This window comes from Bacillus rossius, chromosome 11 (assembly GCF_032445375.1).
Source record: "Bacillus rossius redtenbacheri isolate Brsri chromosome 11, Brsri_v3, whole genome shotgun sequence".
NCBI lineage: Eukaryota > Metazoa > Arthropoda > Insecta > Phasmatodea > Bacillidae > Bacillus > Bacillus rossius.
In genome coordinates, this window is record NC_086338.1 from 33,486,347 (window position 1) to 33,509,434 (window position 23,088).

At 34.9% G+C, this 23,088-nt stretch overlaps 1 protein-coding gene and 1 long non-coding RNA gene across 2 annotated transcripts in view; both read left to right on the plus strand.

The window, feature by feature from the left end:
• LOC134536793 (multidrug resistance-associated protein 1-like) overlaps positions 1–23,088 on the plus strand; it is a 159,665-nt gene that overhangs the window by 87,845 nt on the left and 48,732 nt on the right.
• LOC134536796 (uncharacterized) lies at positions 12,620–20,009 on the plus strand. The gene is made up of 2 exons (XR_010075880.1): positions 12,620–18,018; positions 19,102–20,009. It is a non-coding gene; the product is annotated as an uncharacterized LOC134536796 (long non-coding RNA).

The window sequence follows — 23,088 nt, forward strand, 5'->3', positions numbered from 1 at the left end:
AAAAACCCATTTTACTTCTCTGTTAAAATGTGAAAAATGAAAATCCAACAACGAGGTCCTAAACACAAGATATAAGGCTTTTTATTTAACCTAAAAAATTTGTAATTTAAAAACATTTTTTAAAATTATTTAAGGTCAAACAAAGTTCATATTTCAGAAAATGGCATTATATTATAACGACTCCAGGACTCATTCCATGTATTGGCCGAACATCAGCCATATACCAACTGAAAGCTGTCACCTTACTTAACAAAATATACTGTTCAGAATTTTTGTCTGGGCCGACACTTTTAATGCCGACGGACAGCAACAAGATCGCGCGCCCAGTTTTACTTGCAGGCAATAGCTTCACCCGCCCATTACAGGCCTTGAAAAAACCAGTTTACTTCTCTGTTAAAATGTGAAAAATGAAAATCCAACAACAAGGTCCTAAACACAATATGTGATGCTTTTTATTTAAACTAAAAAATTTGTATTTTTAAAAACATTATTTAAAGTTATTTAAGGTAAAACAAAGTACATATTTCAAAAACTTGCATTATATTAAAACGACTCCAGTACTCGTACCAAGTATTGGCCGAACATCAGCCATATACCAAATGAAAGCTGTCACCTTACTTAACAAAATATACTGTTCAGAATTTTTGTCTGGGCCGACACTTTTAATGACGACGGACAGCAACAAGATCGCGCGCCCAGTTTTACTTGCAGGCAATAGCTTCATGCGCCCATTACAGGACCTGAAAAAACCATTTTATTTCTCTGTTTTAAACTGAAATATAAACATCCACCTACAAGGTCCTAAACGCAAGATATGGCGCTTTGTATTTAATTTAAAAACTTAGTATTTGTTAATAGTATTATTAAAATTATTTAAGGTCAAATAAGGTACATATTTCAAATACTTGCATTATATTAAAACGACTCCAGTACTCATACCAAGTATTGGCCGAACATCAGCCATATACCAACTGAAAGCTGTCACCTTACTTAACAAAATATACTGTTCAGAATTTTTGTCTGGGCCGACAGTTTTAATGCCGACGGACAGCAACAAGATCGCGCGCCCAGTTTTACTTGCAGGCAATAGCTTCATGCGCCCATTACAGGACCTGAAAAAACCATTTTATTTCTCTGTTTTAAACTGAAATATAAACATCCACCTACAAGGTCCTAAACGCAAGATATGGCGCTTTGTATTTAATTTAAAAACTTAGTATTTGTTAATAGTATTATTAAAATTATTTAAGGTCAAATAAGGTACATATTTCAAATACTTGCATTATATTAAAACGACTCCAGTACTCATACCAAGTATTGGCCGAACATCAGCCATATACCAACTGAAAGCTGTCACCTTACTTAACAAAATATACTGTTCAGAATTTTTGTCTGGGCCGACACTTTTAATGCCGACGGACAGCAACAAGATCGCGCGCCCAGTTTCACTTGCAGGCAATAGCTTCACCCACCCATTACAGGCCTTGAAAAAACCATTTTACTTCTCCGTTAAAAAGTGAAATATGAAAATTCAACAACGAGGTCCTAAACACAAGATATAAGGTTATTTAACCTAAAAAATTTGTAATTTAAAAACATTTTTTAAAATTATTTAAGGTCAAACAAAGTTCATATTTCAGAAAATGGCATTATATTATAACGACTCCAGGACTCATACCATGTATTAGCCGAACATCAGCCATATACCAACTGAAAGCTGTCACCTTACTCAACAAAATATACTGTTCAGAATTTTTGTCTGGGCCGACACTTTTAATGCCGACGGACAGCAACAAGATCGCGCGCCCAGTTTTACTTGCAGGCAATAGCTTCACCCGCCCATTACAGGCCTTGTAAAAACCATTTTACTTCTCTGTTAAAATGTGAAAAATGAAAATCCAACAACGAGATCCTAAACACAAGATGTGAGGCTTTTTATTTAAACTAAAAAATTTGTATTTTTAAAAACATTATTTAAAGTTATTTAAGGTAAAACAAAGTACATATTTCAAAAACTTGCATTATATTAAAACGACTCCAGGACTCATACCAAGTATTGGCCGAACATCAGCCATATACCAAATGAATGCTTTCACCTTACTTAACAAAATATACTGTTCAGAATTTTTGTCTGGGCCGACACTTTTAATGCCGACGGACAGCAACAAGATCGCGCGCCCAGTTTTACTTGCAGGCAATAGCTTCACCCGCCCATTACAGGCCTTGAAAAAACCATTTTACTTCTCTGTTAAAATGTGAAAAATGAAAATCCAACAACGAGGTCCTAAACACAAGATGTGAGGCTTTTTATTTAAACTAAAAAATTTGTATTTTTAAAAACATTATTTAAAGTTATTTAAGGTAAAACAAAGTACATATTTCAAAAACTTGCATTATATTAAAACGACTCCAGGACTCGTACCAAGTATTGGCCGAACATCAGCCATGTACCAAATGAAAGCTGTCACCTTACTTAACAAAATATACTGTTCAGAATTTTTGTCTGGGCCGACACTTTTAATGCCGACGGACAGCAACAAGATCGCGCGCCCAGTTTCACTTGCAGGCAATAGCTTCACCCGCCCATTACAGGCCTCTAAAAAACCATTTTACTTCTCCGTTAAAAAGTGAAATATGAAAATTCAACAACGAGGTCCTAAACACAAAATATAAGGCTTTTTATTTAACCTAAAAAATTTGTAATTTAAAAACATTTTTTAAAATTATTATAGGTCAAACAAAGTTCATATTTCAGAAAATGGCGTTATATTATAACGACTCCAGGACTCATACCAAGTATTGGCCGAACATCAGCCATATACCAAATGAAAGCTGTCACCTTACTTAACAAAATATACTGTTCAGAATTTTAGTCTGGGCCGACACTTTTAATGCTGATGGACAGCAACAAGATAGCGCGCCCAGTTTTACTTGCAGGCAATAGCTTCACCCGCCCATTACAGGACCTGAAAAAACCATTTTATTTCTCTGTTTTAAACTGAATTATAAAAATCCACCTACAAGGTCCTAAACGCAAGATATGGCGCATTGTATTTAATTTAAAAACTTAGTATTTGTTAATAGTATTATTAAAATTATTTAAGGTCAAAAAAGGTACATATTTCAAAAACTTGCATTATATTAAAACGACTCCAGTACTCATACCAAGTATTGGCCGAACATCAGCCATATACCAAATGAAAGCTGTCACCTTACTTAACAAAATATACTGTTCAGAATTTTTGTCTGGGTCGACACTTTTAATGCCGACGGACAGCAACAAGATTGCGCGCCCAGTTTTATTTGCAGGCAATAGCTTCACCCGCCCATTACAGGCCTTGAAAAAACCAGTTTACTTCTCTGTTAAAATGTGAAAAATGAAAATCCAACAACGAGGTCCTAAACACAATATGTGAGGCTTTTTATTTAAACTAAAAAATTTGTATTTTTAAAAACATTATTTAAAGTTATTTAAGGTAAAACAAAGTACATATTTCAAAAACTTGCATTATATTAAAACGACTCCAGTACTCGTACCAAGTATTGGCCGAACATCAGCCATATACCAAATGAAAGCTGTCACCTTACTTAACAAAATATACTGTTCAGAATTTTTGTCTGGGCCGACACTTTTAATGCCGACGGACAGCAACAAGATCGCGCGCCCAGTTTTACTTGCAGGCAATAGCTTCATGCGCCCATTACAGGACCTGAAAAAACCATTTTATTTCTCTGTTTTAAACTGAAATATTAAAATTCACCTACAAGGTCCTAAACGCAAGATGTGAGGCTTTTTATTAAACTAAAAAATTTGTATTTTTAAAAACATTATTTAAAGTTATTTAAGGTAAAACAAAGTACATATTTCAGAAAATGGCATTATATTATAACGACTCCAGGACTCATACCATGTATTGGCCGAACATCAGCCATATACCAACTGAAAGCTGTCACCTTACTTAACAAAATATACTGTTCAGAATTTTTGTCTGGGCCGACACTTTTAATGCCGACGGACAGCAACAAGATCGCGCGCCCAGTTTCACTTGCAGGCAATAGCTTCACCCGCCCATTACAGGCCTTGAAAAAACCATTTTACTTCTCCGTTAAAAAGTGAAATATGAAAATTCAACAACGAGGTCCTAAACACAAGATATAAGGCTTTTTATTTAACCTAAAAAATTTGTAATTTAAAAACATTTTTTAAAATTATTTAAGGTCAAACAAAGTTCATATTTCAGAAAATGGCATTATATTATAACGACTCCAGGACTCATTCCATGTATTGGCCGAACATCAGCCATATACCAACTGAAAGCTGTCACCTTACTTAACAAAATATACTGTTCAGAATTTTTGTCTGGGCCGACACTTTTAATGCCGACGGACAGCAACAAGATCGCGCGCCCAGTTTTACTTGCAGGCAATAGCTTCACCCGCCCATTACAGGCCTTGAAAAACCCATTTTACTTCTCTGTTAAAATGTGAAAAATGAAAATCCAACAACGAGGTCCTAAACACAAGATATAAGGCTTTTTATTTAACCTAAAAAATTTGTAATTTAAAAACATTTTTTAAAATTATTTAAGGTCAAACAAAGTTCATATTTCAGAAAATGGCATTATATTATAACGACTCCAGGACTCATTCCATGTATTGGCCGAACATCATCCATATACCAACTGAAAGCTGTCACCTTACTTAACAAAATATACTGTTCAGAATTTTTGTCTGGGCCGACACTTTTAATGCCGACGGACAGCAACAAGATCGCGCGCCCAGTTTTACTTGCAGGCAATAGCTTCACCCGCCCATTACAGGCCTTGAAAAAACCAGTTTACTTCTCTGTTAAAATGTGAAAAATGAAAATCCAACAACAAGGTCCTAAACACAATATGTGATGCTTTTTATTTAAACTAAAAAATTTGTATTTTTAAAAACATTATTTAAAGTTATTTAAGGTAAAACAAAGTACATATTTCAAAAACTTGCATTATATTAAAACGACTCCAGTACTCGTACCAAGTATTGGCCGAACATCAGCCATATACCAAATGAAAGCTGTCACCTTACTTAACAAAATATACTGTTCAGAATTTTTGTCTGGGCCGACACTTTTAATGACGACGGACAGCAACAAGATCGCGCGCCCAGTTTTACTTGCAGGCAATAGCTTCATGCGCCCATTACAGGACCTGAAAAAACCATTTTATTTCTCTGTTTTAAACTGAAATATAAACATCCACCTACAAGGTCCTAAACGCAAGATATGGCGCTTTGTATTTAATTTAAAAACTTAGTATTTGTTAATAGTATTATTAAAATTATTTAAGGTCAAATAAGGTACATATTTCAAATACTTGCATTATATTAAAACGACTCCAGTACTCATACCAAGTATTGGCCGAACATCAGCCATATACCAACTGAAAGCTGTCACCTTACTTAACAAAATATACTGTTCAGAATTTTTGTCTGGGCCGACAGTTTTAATGCCGACGGACAGCAACAAGATCGCGCGCCCAGTTTTACTTGCAGGCAATAGCTTCATGCGCCCATTACAGGACCTGAAAAAACCATTTTATTTCTCTGTTTTAAACTGAAATATAAACATCCACCTACAAGGTCCTAAACGCAAGATATGGCGCTTTGTATTTAATTTAAAAACTTAGTATTTGTTAATAGTATTATTAAAATTATTTAAGGTCAAATAAGGTACATATTTCAAATACTTGCATTATATTAAAACGACTCCAGTACTCATACCAAGTATTGGCCGAACATCAGCCATATACCAACTGAAAGCTGTCACCTTACTTAACAAAATATACTGTTCAGAATTTTTGTCTGGGCCGACACTTTTAATGCCGACGGACAGCAACAAGATCGCGCGCCCAGTTTCACTTGCAGGCAATAGCTTCACCCACCCATTACAGGCCTTGAAAAAACCATTTTACTTCTCCGTTAAAAAGTGAAATATGAAAATTCAACAACGAGGTCCTAAACACAAGATATAAGGTTATTTAACCTAAAAAATTTGTAATTTAAAAACATTTTTTAAAATTATTTAAGGTCAAACAAAGTTCATATTTCAGAAAATGGCATTATATTATAACGACTCCAGGACTCATACCATGTATTAGCCGAACATCAGCCATATACCAACTGAAAGCTGTCACCTTACTCAACAAAATATACTGTTCAGAATTTTTGTCTGGGCCGACACTTTTAATGCCGACGGACAGCAACAAGATCGCGCGCCCAGTTTTACTTGCAGGCAATAGCTTCACCCGCCCATTACAGGCCTTGTAAAAACCATTTTACTTCTCTGTTAAAATGTGAAAAATGAAAATCCAACAACGAGATCCTAAACACAAGATGTGAGGCTTTTTATTTAAACTAAAAAATTTGTATTTTTAAAAACATTATTTAAAGTTATTTAAGGTAAAACAAAGTACATATTTCAAAAACTTGCATTATATTAAAACGACTCCAGGACTCATACCAAGTATTGGCCGAACATCAGCCATATACCAAATGAATGCTTTCACCTTACTTAACAAAATATACTGTTCAGAATTTTTGTCTGGGCCGACACTTTTAATGCCGACGGACAGCAACAAGATCGCGCGCCCAGTTTTACTTGCAGGCAATAGCTTCACCCGCCCATTACAGGCCTTGAAAAAACCATTTTACTTCTCTGTTAAAATGTGAAAAATGAAAATCCAACAACGAGGTCCTAAACACAAGATGTGAGGCTTTTTATTTAAACTAAAAAATTTGTATTTTTAAAAACATTATTTAAAGTTATTTAAGGTAAAACAAAGTACATATTTCAAAAACTTGCATTATATTAAAACGACTCCAGGACTCGTACCAAGTATTGGCCGAACATCAGCCATGTACCAAATGAAAGCTGTCACCTTACTTAACAAAATATACTGTTCAGAATTTTTGTCTGGGCCGACACTTTTAATGCCGACGGACAGCAACAAGATCGCGCGCCCAGTTTCACTTGCAGGCAATAGCTTCACCCGCCCATTACAGGCCTCTAAAAAACCATTTTACTTCTCCGTTAAAAAGTGAAATATGAAAATTCAACAACGAGGTCCTAAACACAAAATATAAGGCTTTTTATTTAACCTAAAAAATTTGTAATTTAAAAACATTTTTTAAAATTATTATAGGTCAAACAAAGTTCATATTTCAGAAAATGGCGTTATATTATAACGACTCCAGGACTCATACCAAGTATTGGCCGAACATCAGCCATATACCAAATGAAAGCTGTCACCTTACTTAACAAAATATACTGTTCAGAATTTTAGTCTGGGCCGACACTTTTAATGCTGATGGACAGCAACAAGATAGCGCGCCCAGTTTTACTTGCAGGCAATAGCTTCACCCGCCCATTACAGGACCTGAAAAAACCATTTTATTTCTCTGTTTTAAACTGAATTATAAAAATCCACCTACAAGGTCCTAAACGCAAGATATGGCGCATTGTATTTAATTTAAAAACTTAGTATTTGTTAATAGTATTATTAAAATTATTTAAGGTCAAAAAAGGTACATATTTCAAAAACTTGCATTATATTAAAACGACTCCAGTACTCATACCAAGTATTGGCCGAACATCAGCCATATACCAAATGAAAGCTGTCACCTTACTTAACAAAATATACTGTTCAGAATTTTTGTCTGGGTCGACACTTTTAATGCCGACGGACAGCAACAAGATTGCGCGCCCAGTTTTATTTGCAGGCAATAGCTTCACCCGCCCATTACAGGCCTTGAAAAAACCAGTTTACTTCTCTGTTAAAATGTGAAAAATGAAAATCCAACAACGAGGTCCTAAACACAATATGTGAGGCTTTTTATTTAAACTAAAAAATTTGTATTTTTAAAAACATTATTTAAAGTTATTTAAGGTAAAACAAAGTACATATTTCAAAAACTTGCATTATATTAAAACGACTCCAGTACTCGTACCAAGTATTGGCCGAACATCAGCCATATACCAAATGAAAGCTGTCACCTTACTTAACAAAATATACTGTTCAGAATTTTTGTCTGGGCCGACACTTTTAATGCCGACGGACAGCAACAAGATCGCGCGCCCAGTTTTACTTGCAGGCAATAGCTTCACCCGCCCATTACAGGCCTTGAAAAACCCATTTTACTTCTCTGTTTTAAACTGAAATATAAAAATCCACCTACAAGGTCCTAAACGCAAGATTTGAGGCTTTTTATTAAACTAAAAAATTTGTATTTTTAAAAACATTATTTAAAGTTATTTAAGGTAAAACAAAGTACATATTTCAGAAAATGGCATTATATTATAACGACTCCAGGACTCATACCATGTATTGGCCGAACATCAGCCATATACCAACTGAAAGCTGTCACCTTACTTAACAAAATATACTGTTCAGAATTTTTGTCTGGGCCGACAGTTTTAATGCCGACGGACAGCAACAAGATCGCGCGCCCAGTTTTACTTGCAGGCAATAGCTTCATGCGCCCATTACAGGACCTGAAAAAACCATTTTATTTCTCTGTTTTAAACTGAAATATAAAAATCCACCTACAAGGTCCTAAACGCAAGATATGGCGCTTTGTATTTAATTTAAAAACTTAGTATTTGTTAATAGTATTATTAAAATTATTTAAGGTCAAATAAGGTACATATTTCAAATACTTGCATTATATTAAAACGACTCCAGTACTCATACCAAGTATTGGCCGAACATCAGCCATATACCAAATGAAAGCTGTCACCTTACTTAACAAAATATACTGTTCAGAATTTTTGTCTGGGCCGACAGTTTTAATGCCGACGGACAGCAACAAGATCGCGCGCCCAGTTTTACTTGCAGGCAATAGCTTCACCCGCCCATTACAGGACCTGAAAAAACCATTTTTTTCTCCGTTCAGAAACTGAAATAAAAAATTCCAACTACGGGATCCTAAACTAAATGTGTAAGGCTTGTTATTTAACTAATTGTATTAGTATCCTTAACAGTATTTTTTTATATATTTAAGGTCTAACAAGGTACATATTTCAAAAACTGGCATTATATGATAACGAGTCTAGGACTGATAGCAAGTATTGGTCGAACATCAGCCATGTATCAAATGAATGCTGAAATCTTTCTTAACAAAATATTCCTATCATAATTTTTTACTTGGCCGACACTTTTAATGCCGACGGTCCTCAACAAGTTCTTACGCCCTGTTTTCCTTGCAGGCAATAGCTTCACCCGACAAATCTGTTGATATTTTTATTTATTTCATTATATTTGAACCACTATTATAGATTTTATTATTTATTGCATACTTAATTATTGTATATAAGTTTTTGATATGTCTTACTAATACTGCAAGGGGTGGAAAATTTTCAATCTGCGCTGCCATCGGAAGAGGACGTGTTGTGGAGCTGCTCCAAGGGTTTATGACGAGCGCAACGACCCGACCTTTCAAAGTATAAAGAAAGGTTTCCTTTCTGCTAAGACGCTCAGGCTATAAAAGTGTCAACTCATCTATAAACTTATAGTCACCCGACTTGGCTACACCCGGGAAGCTAACATCCCTATAGCCTTCTTGTCGTCGGGCGTACATTCGCTAGCTCCGCTCGCGCGTGCTGTCGGCCGGGAGTGCCCTGCGTCCTTTGGGAATCACCTAAGGCGTGCAGTTCACCGAAGGGGAGTTGATGCGGGAACCGTAGCGTTTACTCACGGCATGCGCGGGGTGTGTCGCCCTGCCCAGGCCCTTGTCTAGGAAATACAAAAAGAATCACAAATCTGTGAAAAATTTGTCCATAGCTGAATTTCTGCCAATTGTTAGAGTTGACTATGCTTAATAACATACCTGAAGTTTACCGTTGTAGACCTTATGCGTATCACCGAAAACGTGCAGTTAAGTCCTAGAAGTTAGAGTCTTACAGCAGTCCATTAAAATGATTCCCGTTTACGCAGTTAATAACGTAGACTCTCTGTAAGTGCATAAAAATAATCCAGATACACTATTCAACACGATCACGTTAAAAAAATTCAATGTTGAATAAAAAGTTGAAACAAAGTCGATAACGTTATTGATTATGTTTTTTTTTTAAACATTCATTGAAATAAAAGTATGATTTACATACAAAACAAGGGTCGGCGTGTGTGCCGTCCTGCGGCGGTGCTTTGGTCGCAGCAAGCCGGCGCGACGAGCGTTGCACGCGACCTTCATGGCCAAGTTTCAAAGTTCCGAAGATTTAGTTTAGGGATTGCTGCAGATATGTTACGTTTATTCGATTTAACAAAAAATCAGTTAAATTATCGCAAATAAGATAATAATCTAATATTTTTTCTTAAGTTATGATGGCTCCATAAAGTTGCAATAAACAATTTTGTTAGAACTTGTCAACAGGAACACCCAAAAATACCAAGTTTAACAATTATGTATACAAATATCTAAAAAAAATTGGGAAAGCTTTCCTTCTCATAAAGAACGATTTAAGCTTTTATTTTTTATTTGACTAAATCTGTTTGAAATGGGAAAATCGAAACACTAATGAACTTTAAAGTAATAACTCTAGGCATCGGACGCATGACGTCACATTTGAGATGAGGCACAATATCAATATTTGAGAGCATGTTTTCAGTTCGTAAACTTAAAAAAAAATGCTTTAGTAAAGACTGAAAAACCAGATTAGAAAAACTAAGTAAAGAATTCAAAATTAATACCAATACTAATCAACAAATAAATATATGATAGTTATTGTCTTATTCTATTACTTCAGTAACGTAATCTATTTTTTATCCAGGCTTCATGGTCTATTAGAAACAAAACATTTACAGTTTTCATAGCGCCCATAAAGGTTTGTGGTTTTTATCTTAGGTAAATATTTTCATTCTGATGTATTGTAATAAAATCAAATAAACTTTTGCATCTACTTACATTAGTTAATTGGAGGAATTTACTAGCGATTTTTATCTTTATTTTTAATATCTTTGTTGCCTGTGACTAAAACACTCCAACACAAACGACTTTAGCATGAAGCCTAGAGCAGTACACATTGCGACGCTCTAACGGCTCTAGCGACCCAATAGGTTATTGTAGACAACTAAATATATACCATTTAAAAACTAATAAATATCAAGAAACTTAATTTAAAAGACTTTCAAGTTCCTGTAGTTTATATATATATATATATATATATATATATATATATATATATATATATATTAATTCCTGCGATTTTGTAAAAAAAAAAACATTTCGCAAAATTTTGTTGATACAACTTTCTTATTTTGCATTATATATATATATATATTAATTCCTGCGATTTTGTAAAAATTTGTGTATATATATATATATACACACACACACTTCTAAACTTTCAAAAGTATAAAAGATTTTGAAAACTAATTTTATGTGATAACTGAGAAGATACAATAATAAAAACGTTTGTAGAATTCATATTTGTAGAGCGCAACAAGGAGCTAAGATTTAGGACATAACCGCTAGTTTTCTGAGTGATGCACAAGGTATGGGGCGATAAACTGTTGATATGTTACTACAGAACGTTGATTCTAACTCTACTAAATAAATTCAGCGTTTATGTTTTTTTTATATTAAAAGTGTTAGTTTCCTAAGAGCTAAATTCACCGCAGCCCAAGTGACTTCAGCACCTCCCGCAGTAGAATAGGCCTACACATTACGCCGCTCGGAACGCTTCAGCGCCAGCGGGCAGATCAATGGAGTCACACTCTTAAGCAATATACCATTTGTTAAAGCTTAAAAAATATGCAACTTCGTTGGTTTAAATGAATTTTACGTGGGGCCTTTCATGTTTATGTAATTGTATTTTTATTTTCTTAAATTAAAAAAAAATTGGTTGTCTGTAAAGTCGGTTTATGGACGATAGTTTAACGTGACGTCATAACAAAATATTGATGAAATGATTGCATACTTTTATGAATAAAATTGAATCAATTTTATTGAATTATCACTATTTTGTATTGATACAAAGAAGGAGTGAAATGAAATCTACTACCTATTTAATGAAAATATATTTAATCTTTATAAATGTGTTTGTTTTTAACAATTGAAGTTAAGTTCCTAGAACATTTTGGGCTTCATTATGAGATTATACTATAGAAATTGCATTTACAAAATTTATTTTTGTGGGTCAATGCAAGAAATTGTAACTTAGGCCTTAACTGCACGATTTTGGTACAACGCACAGGGTTTGCAGCGGTAAACTTTTGATATGTTACTAAGAAATATTGATACTGCTGCTGTACAAAATTTCAGGTTTTATGTAATTTTCCATATGTTAAAAAACTTTGTTTCCTAAGACCAAAATTTGTTCCAACCCGAGCGACTTAAGTACCCACACGGTAGGATACACACTACGACGCTCGGAACCTTTCAGAGGCCCGGTCAATTGAGTCAGAGAATTAACCAATATACCATTTTAAAGCTTTAAAAATATGCAACAACGTTTGTAAAAGTGATTATTACGGCGGACCATATATCTTTATGTTAATCGTGTTTTTAATTCTTTCGTTGTGAATAAAAGACACTTCTTATTACTTCATCGATTAATATTGTACCTTTAGTATTAACATTTTGAAAATGTTTTAACATAAATGTGTAAAATGGTGTTTCTAGATTATTTGGATGCATTTACGGAGAGTCTACGTTAATAACTGCGTATACGCGAATCATTTTAATGAACTGCTGTAAGTCGCTGCCATCTAGGACTTAACTGCACGTTTTCGGTGATACGTACAAGGTCTACAGCAGTAAACTTTCGGTATGTTATTAAGCATAGTAGGCTCTACCACTGTGCAAAAATTCAGCTTTGGGCAAATTTTTCACAGATTGAAAGCTTTGTTTCGTGGACGACTCGGGGTGCTCGCCTCGCAACAAGAACCGGGGGTGACAGCTGCAGGCACTCTGGAGCCGGGGCGCCCGCCCGGGCTGTGTGCCTGCGGGGAGGGCGTAGAGGCAGTCAGTCACGCCCTGGAGGTTTCCAATACAGGAGCTCTTTGTTGGGAATATAGTGAATACCAACTCGCGGACAATTCGGCGGAAGTCGCTGTTGTATCGTCGGCCCTGAGAAGATCAGTGGAAGCCGATTTTTCAAGTCGATAATGGGAAAGGAACGAGAATATTATAATAATACAAATTTGACAAAAAGTTGCGTGTAAAATGTTACACTACCAAAGCGTTGTGCTCTTATTTATGACAACTTGGTATTGTTCTACGTGGTGAGAACAAAACATGCAACACGCTTTGTTGCTGGTAAGACGAGAGTCGTAGCGCCAAGGTGCCATCCTTAAGGACGCGGTTCAGGTGTATAATACATTTTCTGCCATTGCGATAGTTCACTGTTATTCTATTTGAAAACGGGAAAACTTCTATTGCTGCCTATTCGAAGACTTAACTTTGCTATTGCAATTAAAGCTAACGATAATTAGATAAAATAACTTTTAACTCTAAAAATAGGAGCTAGAGTATGAGTCAAAATGCTGTCAATCAGTGTTGTTATGTAACAGATACCTAACATTTTATTCATACATGATAATCAAAATATGTAGTTTCATTGTTTTTCTAAAGTATTATCCCTAAAGTCTCCTACAGATACAATTGGATCATAGTGCTCCATTAATGAGGAAATAATTATTTTCTTTATTTTGGTGAATACATGTGATGACAAAATTAAAATTTTTAAGTGAAATAAGTATAAATACTGCTAAGAGTAAAAGAAGTTTTATGGATTACTTAGATGCTTTGTGCGTTTCCTTTTTTTTCTTAACCTAACTAAAACCAAATGTATTTGGGAGGGGTCTGGGTTAGGGAGAGACCTAGGTCCGTCTCAGGCCGAAGCCTATACGCTCTAATCATGCAGGGGTTAGCCATGCAGGAGAGGTCGCATGCATCATGTGCTAGGAGGGAATTGGTCAGCCATGGCCACCATTAGTGCCATGACAAACTCCCCTCACTGACTACTCTAGACTAACACTAGATAAGGTGGGCCCAGGTGAAGCCTCTATTGACAGAGGGAAAACCCTGGGTTCATTCATGCTGGATGCAAAATTAATGTATTAATTAACAAGCAGGTTGGTTACGGGAACAGAAGGGTTGTTCTGGAAGAAGAGTTGGACAGAGTAAAAAAGCACTACTAAGCGAAGGTGGTGAGCTTGGACTGTTTGGTCCGTGTTCCCGCCATGATGCCAGCCAGCACACATTCTTAAACTAGAAATATCAGTATGAATGTGTACATGTGTATGGGATTATTCTTGGGCGCTTCGCCATTCAAGGTCTCAGGAGACCAAAAAAGTGGAAAATCAGACGATAATTCGAGCCCTGCTGGGCCGAAACACGACAGTATTTTTCGCCTACACGGAAGGACCTACAGGGAGGGCTGCGTCGGTGTTGGGCGTTGTATGTCAATTAGAACCATATTATACTTAATAATACTTAATACTATGAGCTGCCAGCTTAGGATTGCAAGAACTGTGCTTTTTCGCTCCGCGCGCATTGGCTGGCAGTCTGCGCGGCCAATCACGCGCGACTATGGCGGCCGGTGGGCAAGGAGCGATTTCGGCCGCTTATATTTTTGTCTTACGTCCGGATCAAAATTTCCGAGCGATAAAACATGTGGGTTTTAACTATTTACGCATTTATCGTAAAATGTTTCTGGGGTTCGAATGTAAAAGTCTTGCAAAGTTTCCGTGTCCGTTTCACAATGCAAGGCTTCTGTAGGGTAATACATTGGAGCGTCTGTAGCTATTCGAATACATTTATTCTGAATTCGCTGCAGCTTTAATAAATGTGTTTTCGCAGTGGTTGCCCAGACTGGGGCTGCGTACGTAATAATAGGGTGAATCAGTGTTTTGTAGAGCACAGTAAACCGTTCGTTACTGTGCCTCCACATCGCCTGCTCATTACTGGATATAGTGAGCTTAGTCTAACCTCAGCTTGAATTCTCTAGGCATCTATATGATGGTGCCAGAGAAGCTTCCTGTCCATGTGGACGCCTAGATATTTTACGACGTCCTTGTGTGGGATTTGTTCGCCAAACAAACGTATTTATGGCCTGTGTTCTACAGGTGGAAGATTTCCGCGAGTAAACACAATAGCTTCGGACATCGTTGTGTTCACTTTGCTAAGCCAGGTCGTACACCATTGCTAGCACACAGCTAATGCATCCGTTTTTTTTCCTAGCCTAATTTAATCTAAGCTAATGCAGTCTGGTAGTGGCTAGGTGAAGTGTGTATGATCTGCTATACAGAAACGTGTCGTTTGCATAGCACATAGCAGCCTAACTTCACTAGGCGGTGTTCGGGGCGTGGCAAATCTCTAGAAGGCTATATATGTTAAATAGAACAGGGCCTAGAATACTGCCCTGTGGTACGCCTGCTCTTATTTGTTTGATGTCAGACATAGTTCTTTAAGTTGATACTGTAAACGTTCTGTCTTCTAGGTAGGACGCGACTAGCTTGGTATAGCAGACCAGGAAATTTGTTTGATATAGTTTGTATAGATTAGCCCCGCGTTATAAACTCTGTCGAAGGCTTTTTCTACGTCTAAAAACGTCGCAACTACATAATCTTTTACGTTGAAGGCGCTTGTTATCTCTTCAGTGAGGCGTATGAGTTGGTGCACTGTCAAGTGATTACTGCGAAAAATCGAATGGCCTAAGTGTACAGGCCTGCCCGATCCGCGGACGAATATTTTCACGTTCTGCGCGCATACTTTTCGTTGGTGATACTGCCTACGAGCGCGGGTTTGAATGGTAGTTTGATGATATGAATTGACAAACTGCTAGACTGTGTGTAATATAGTTACCCAAATAACACTAAAACAACAAAAATGAATTAAATAATAAATAACCATCTCTTTTAAAACTATAACGTGTCAGAACTGAGTGTTATTGTGCAAACAAAGACTAATTTTAGCAAAGATTATTGCACGAAGTAAGGGAGGTAGGGTTATATGAATGGTCAAAATAAGTTTTTATAGCAACTGATCTTGAGAAAATGATTTTTTTGTTTGTGTAGGCCTCAACTTTGACAGCTGAGTAAAGTTTATTTAAACAAAGGCACAGCATTTCAATAAGTGTTTTATTTTTTAATGAATTTCTGAATTATAACCTTGTCACAAATTTTTATGTAGGATACATACAGATGCAAGTTTATTATAAACTGAACTATTAGTATTAATGTTTATACGTTTCATTTAGAAAATAAATTTAGCTCATATTGTTACATGAATTAATATATCTGATACGCTTACTTGCGTTATTAAAATAACTTGCATTAACTTCGGAACAATTGTAACGTGTCCCAAATTTTCGGTTGTAAACGCAAACCAAATATTTTCATTTAATTATATTATTAATTGATGTCATGTTATGTTGATAGAACTAACAAAAAACGGCGAAATATAAATTCAAATTTTTGATATTCGTGCTTTATTGTTTGGCTATTTATTTTGGCAATTTTTCATAGTTTAAGCACTTATGAAAATATTTACATAAAATTCTTATAAATGTTTTTTGAGATTCTTTAATTATGTGTGATGATTCTGCTAATATTTGTTGAGATAATTGAGGTAGATTACCGGTATTTTACCATTGGTTTTGTATTTTGTATTACGTTAGCTACTTTTAAAATACTTTTAAGTCATTTGGATGGTTGGTTAAGTTTTGTTAGCTTAATTTAAAACATTGTTTAATCGTGTGAATGGCTGGAGGGATAAGGTAATTTAATTTCGAACACTGTTCAATTATTTGAATGATTGGTTGTATACAATATTCATTTAAAATACTGTATATTGGTGTAAATGTTTGGGTAAGTTACGTTAGCCACATTAAAAATACTTAACGGCGTTCTTCGGGATAGGTGTTATTCAAAAAACCATTAAATGTTCTTAATGGAGAACCTTCTCTAGAAAATTAGCATTACTTGAAATAGGGATAACAATCTGCAGGTAGAGAAGTAAAGATTGTGTTAGGTAAGTTCCGGGAAGAGGAGTGGCAGATTTAGCATTTAAAACTGCAGAATAAAAAGTACGAATTTTTGAAAAATTTAAATATTTAAGCTTTGTGAAACGATTAATAACCATGCAACATTTTTAAATAATCAATATTAATATTACAAGAGTGACATATTTTTAATTATATAATCTTGATTTTTGAAATAAATGCTTTTTTTTTCGGATGAGGTTGTACTAACCAGCGAAATGATTTTTTTTCCGTATCTAAACTACCGCGTTATTATTTTCCTGCCTAGTATTTTGTTAGTACAATATATAGTACACAATATATAGTGCACAAAATAATTTATTACGGTTGTGGCAAACAACAGTTAACTGGTGTCACTGCTACAAAAGTTTAACATTATTTAGCCAAACTTGTGTTGTGAATGTATTACACTGAAATAAATAATAAAATCACTTCAGGCTATATAAAAAAAAAGATTGTCAAAATTAAATGATATCGTAGCTTTCGTCCATTCGAAACCTAAATTGGGCGGAGACAAAACAAAATACAGAAAAAAACTTATTTTGTAATAAATGAGGCAATAAAATTAGTTATAGGTATCTAATTTCTTAATTTATTTACTTGAATGAAAATAAATTTGCCATTAGAATCATCATTTGTTGATAACCGCCGTTCTAACAAAATGTAAAACTCAGATTAACGTATATTTCCGTATACATAGCCTACTTTAGCAAAATATCTCCAGAGTGACGTCACAAATTGCTAGCCAGTGAAAGAGAAAGGTGCGCAAAAGGATACATATATAACTTCACGATGATTCACCCGTTATGTTCACAGTTGACAGAACAGAAGAACGAATGAATATCAAGCAATGATTTGTGTAACATTTTCTTAAGTGTTATGAGTACGTAATAAATATTCTCGCAGAAACTGTATGGTGTTATGTAGGCTGAAGTATCTATTTATTCGATTTTTTATTTATTAGAAAACAATTTGATCCGATTTCCGCATAGGTAGTTGAGAAGTGTAATTAGGATAAGAAATTTTAAGCTCAATATTGTGCTAAAACAGATTAAGATAAATTGTAATTGGAACCGTATTAGGGGTTTATATGTAAAAATACAAATGTTTGTTAAGTGACACAATATTTCTGTAAACCTTTGTGTTCTGTACCATTACAAGAAGGAACAACCATATTTCTATACATTTGAGAATAATAACAGTAGTATTACAGAATTATTTTTATTTGGTTTCATATAGAACTTCTATAAGCACTCGAACTATGGTCAATGGACTGGGAATGTTGCGTTTAATGCCGATTATAATTTGTTGTGTTTGTTGCCAGCCAAACTTGTTTAACTATATGATAGAACCTTACACTTAGTACGTGTGGTTTCCAAGTGATGTTATGTTCTCTGGATTATGTAATTACAGTTTCCCTTATACGAATGTACCGAACAAATATAAAGTGTTGTGGTGTATACCACCATTGAAATATAAGAAACCTCTTAGTTAACACTAGGAAAATAACAAATGCAAGTGACAAGTAGCTCATTTGACATTGAACAAGAGGATCGTTCCAAAGAGAGGTTGCACCCTCCTTCCTGAGCGAGCCTTTTGTGACGTTGCAAGTTGTTTCTTGTTTCATTACAAAGAAAAATTGAAAAAGTAAGCCATAAATTGCACCATTTTAAAACATATTTGCAACATTGCAAATAATTGCTTGAATATCTTTCACACTTGGGGTTGGCTAATGACTAAATTTCGAATAAAATTTTCTATTTACTCATTGATATAACGTTACGTTAACCATGCAAGCACATTTGTTGAAATGCAGCATGTACTTTGTATGGTGTATTGTATGGTGTACAATTAACAGCATCTTTCATGTACTTTATTTTAATAATTCTTGGGAATTTTTTTTCCAGAACTAATTGATATGTTCTCGCCCCTTAAATACAGGTAACGAGATGCTGGCCCGTTACCATCACATGCAAGGTCTCAATAGTATATAAACAACATTATTCTAATGTATTGTTATTGTGGTAACTAGCGAATGAATGCAGCAGATTCCAACTCTTCAGAATTGTTTCCAGTAGACGCAGCGTCGCACTGCGTGGCTGCGACTGGTTGATAATCGCTGGCTCCTCTGTGACATTGTGGGCATTGGTGAATCAAGCTTGTCGTGAATGTCAGTGCGCTTGCAAACTGACTCCCCTGCTGCAGCTCATACACCGGTCGTCACTGGATTCTGATGTACTTTGTAATAATTAAGATAGTTTCTGAACCAGAACAGTTGATAAGCTACGGTCCTGAATCAAAAAAGGTAAATTTAAAATGTGTCGTAACTTTATCTTTGAGCCTCATTTAGAAAATGTTAACATACTCACCTTTCATTGTTAGGTACATATTTTTTTACACAATCCCGCATAACCCTGCAAGTTATAAAAATTCTTCCAATGTATGAATTTCCCAATTACATACATATTGATAATGCCGAATGTGGACTTTATATATATATACACATGCATACTTACACATATATGTATAATAATTGAAAGAAAATGTTTGCTTCAATGTCTCCCCTATAAATAATAAATGAATTACCTATATGATTAAATATCCGTGTTCTTAGTGGATATAACTAGGAAAATCTGCATAATTTGTATGTATTTTGGTAGTTATTAAAAAAGTACAATTAAACTTACAATATTATGAATTGTCATACCTCTAATGTTAAATTTTACTCTTGTACCGATAGCACACTGTATCTAAGTAACATAATTAAGATGTCACAGATATAATATTTAATACTTACTAATTTTATTCGACAATGTGTTTCCGATTCATTTGACTTCTTGCAAATGGGTTATAAATTAAGTATAACTCCAGAGACGTACCAAATTAGGTTACCTTGAGAAACTCATGACGTCAGCGTGTATGGTTTATGTGTTAGGGAAAATTTATTCAAATACTGTGTATTAAAAAAGTGCATGACATGGTATATTATTGTTTTATTTTGAAACAATTAACCCCAATTATTGCGAACACCATGGTAATATGCTTAAAAAATGTGTGAACTCTGGAGTGTATGAGAAGTTATTTCCAGGCCGGCCGTCGAATCGTCCGGTTTTAGGATCGAGTATAAATGACAGAACTTCGACTATCATCCCTTTTCTACGTGTGTCTAAAGCCAGTCAGGAGCGTGGAAAACCCCCCCTGAAAAGCCTGACTCGAATGACAATTGAAATGTTTTCCTAACTTAAATTAAACTAAGCTAAAGTGTGTGGGAAAGGGGCCAATTTAAGGTAGGACCTAGGCGTGTCTCAGGGCAAACCCTATACACTAGAATAAATACCAATTATTTAAGTTAAATACAAAGCGCCATATATTGCGTTTAGGACCTTGTAGTTGGATTTTTATATTTCAGTTTTAAACGGAGAAATAAAATGGTTTTTTCAGGGCCTGTAATGGGCGAGTGAAGCTATTGCCTGCAAGGAAAACAGGGCACGCGATCTTGTTGCTGTCCGTCGGCATTAAAAGTGTAGGCCCAGACAAAAATTCTGAAAAGTATATTTTGTTAAGAAACGTTACAGCTTTCACTTGGTACATGGCTGATATTCGGCCAATACTTGGTATGAGTCCTGGAGTCGTTTTTATAAAATGCAAGTTTTTGAAATATGTACCTTCTTTGACCTTATATATTTTAAAGAATACTATTAATAAATACTATTTTTTCTTAGTTAAATACAAAGCGTCATATCTTGCGTTTAGGACCTTGTAGTTGGATTTTTATATTTCAGTTTTAAACGGAGAAATAAAATGGTTTTTTCAGGTCCTGTAATGGGCGGGTGAAGCTATTGCCTGCAAGGAAAACAGGGCACGCGATCTTGTTGCTGTCCGTCGGCATTAAAAGTGTCGGCCCAGACAAAAATTCTGAAAAGTATATTTTGTTAAGTAAGGTGACAGCTTTCATTTGGTTTATGGCTGATGTTCGGCCAATACTTGGTATGAGTCCTGGAGTCGTTTTAATATAAAGTAAGTTTTTGAAATATGTACCTTTTTCGACCTTAAATAATTTTAATAATACTATTAACAAATACTAAGTTTTTAAATTAAATACAAAGCGCCATATCTTTCGTTTAGTATCTTGTAGGTGGATTTTTAAATTTCAGTTTTAAACAGATAAATAAAATGGTTTTTTCAGGTCCTGTAATGGGCGGGTGAAGTTATTGCCTGCAAGTAAAACTGGGCGCGCGATCTTGTTGCTGTCCGTCGGCATTAAAAGTGTCGGCCCAGACAAAAATTCTGAACAGTATATTTTGTTAAGTAAGGTGACAGCTTTCATTTGGTTTATGGCTGATGTTCGGCCAATACTTGGTATGAGTCCTGGAGTCGTTTTTTTAAAATGCAGGTTTTTGAAATATGTACCATCTTTGACCTTATATAATTTAAAGAATACTATTAATAAATACTATTTTTTTTAGTTAAATACAAAGCATCTTATCTTGCGTTTAGGACCTTGTAGGTCGAATTTTATATTTCAGTTTTAAACAGAGAAATAAAATGGTTTTTTCAGGTCCTGTAATGGGCGGGTGAAGCTATTGCCTGCAAGTAAATCTAAGCGCGCGAACTTGTTGCTGTCCGTCGGCATTAAAACTGTCGGCCCAGACAAAAATTCTGAACAGTATATTTTGTTAAGAAATGTTACAGCTTTCATTTGGTATATGGCTGATATTCGGCCAATACTTGGTATGAGTCCTGGAGTCGTTTTTATAAAATGCAAATTTTTGAAATATGTACCTTCTTTGACCTTATATAAATTAAAGAATACTATTGATAAATACTATTTTTTTTAGTTAAATACAAAGCATATTATCTTTCGTTTAGGACCTTGTAGTTGTATTTATATATTTCAGTTTTAAACGGAGAAATAAAATGGTTTTTTTAGGTCCTGTAATGGGCGGGTGAAGCTATTGCCTGTAAGTAAAACTGGGCGCGCGAACTTGTTGCTGTCCGTCGGCATTAAAAGTGTCGGCCCAGACAAAAATTCTGAACAGTATATTTTGTTAAGAAATGTTACAGCTTTCATTTGGTATATGGCTGATATTCGGCCAATACTTGGTATGAGTCCTGGAGTCGTTTTTATAAAATGCAAATTTTTGAAATATGTACCTTCTTTGACCTTATATAAATTAAAGAATACTATTGATAAATACTATTTTTTTAGTTAAATACAAAGCATATTATCTTTCGTTTAGGACCTTGTAGTTGTATTTATATATTTCAGTTTTAAACGGAGAAATAAAATGGTTTTTTTTAGGTCCTGTAATGGGCGGGTGAAGCTATTGCCTGTAAGTAAAACTGGGCGCGCGAACTTGTTGCTGTCCGTCGGCATTAAAAGTGTTGGCCCAGACAAAAATTCTGAACAGTATATTTTGTTAAGTAAGGTGACAGCTTTCATTTGGTACATGGCTGATGTTCGGCCAATACTTGGTATGAGTCCTGGAGTCGTTTTTATAAAATGCAGGTTTTTGAAATATGTACCATCTTTGACCTTATATAATTTAAAGAATACTATTAATAAATACTATTTTTTTTAGTTAAATACAAAGCATCTTATCTTGCGTTTAGGACCTTGTAGGTCGAATTTTATATTTCAGTTTTAAACAGAGAAATAAAATGGTTTTTTTCAGGTCCTGTAATGGGCGGGTGAAGCTATTGCCTGCAAGTAAATCTAAGCGCGCGAACTTGTTGCTGTCCGTCGGCATTAAAACTGTCGGCCCAGACAAAAATTCTGAACAGTATATTTTGTTAAGAAATGTTACAGCTTTCATTTGGTATATGGCTGATATTCGGCCAATACTTGGTATGAGTCCTGGAGTCGTTTTTATAAAATGCAAATTTTTGAAATATGTACCTTCTTTGACCTTATATAAATTAAAGAATACTATTGATAAATACTATTTTTTTTAGTTAAATACAAAGCATATTATCTTTCGTTTAGGACCTTGTAGTTGTATTTATATATTTCAGTTTTAAACGGAGAAATAAAATGGTTTTTTTTAGGTCCTGTAATGGGC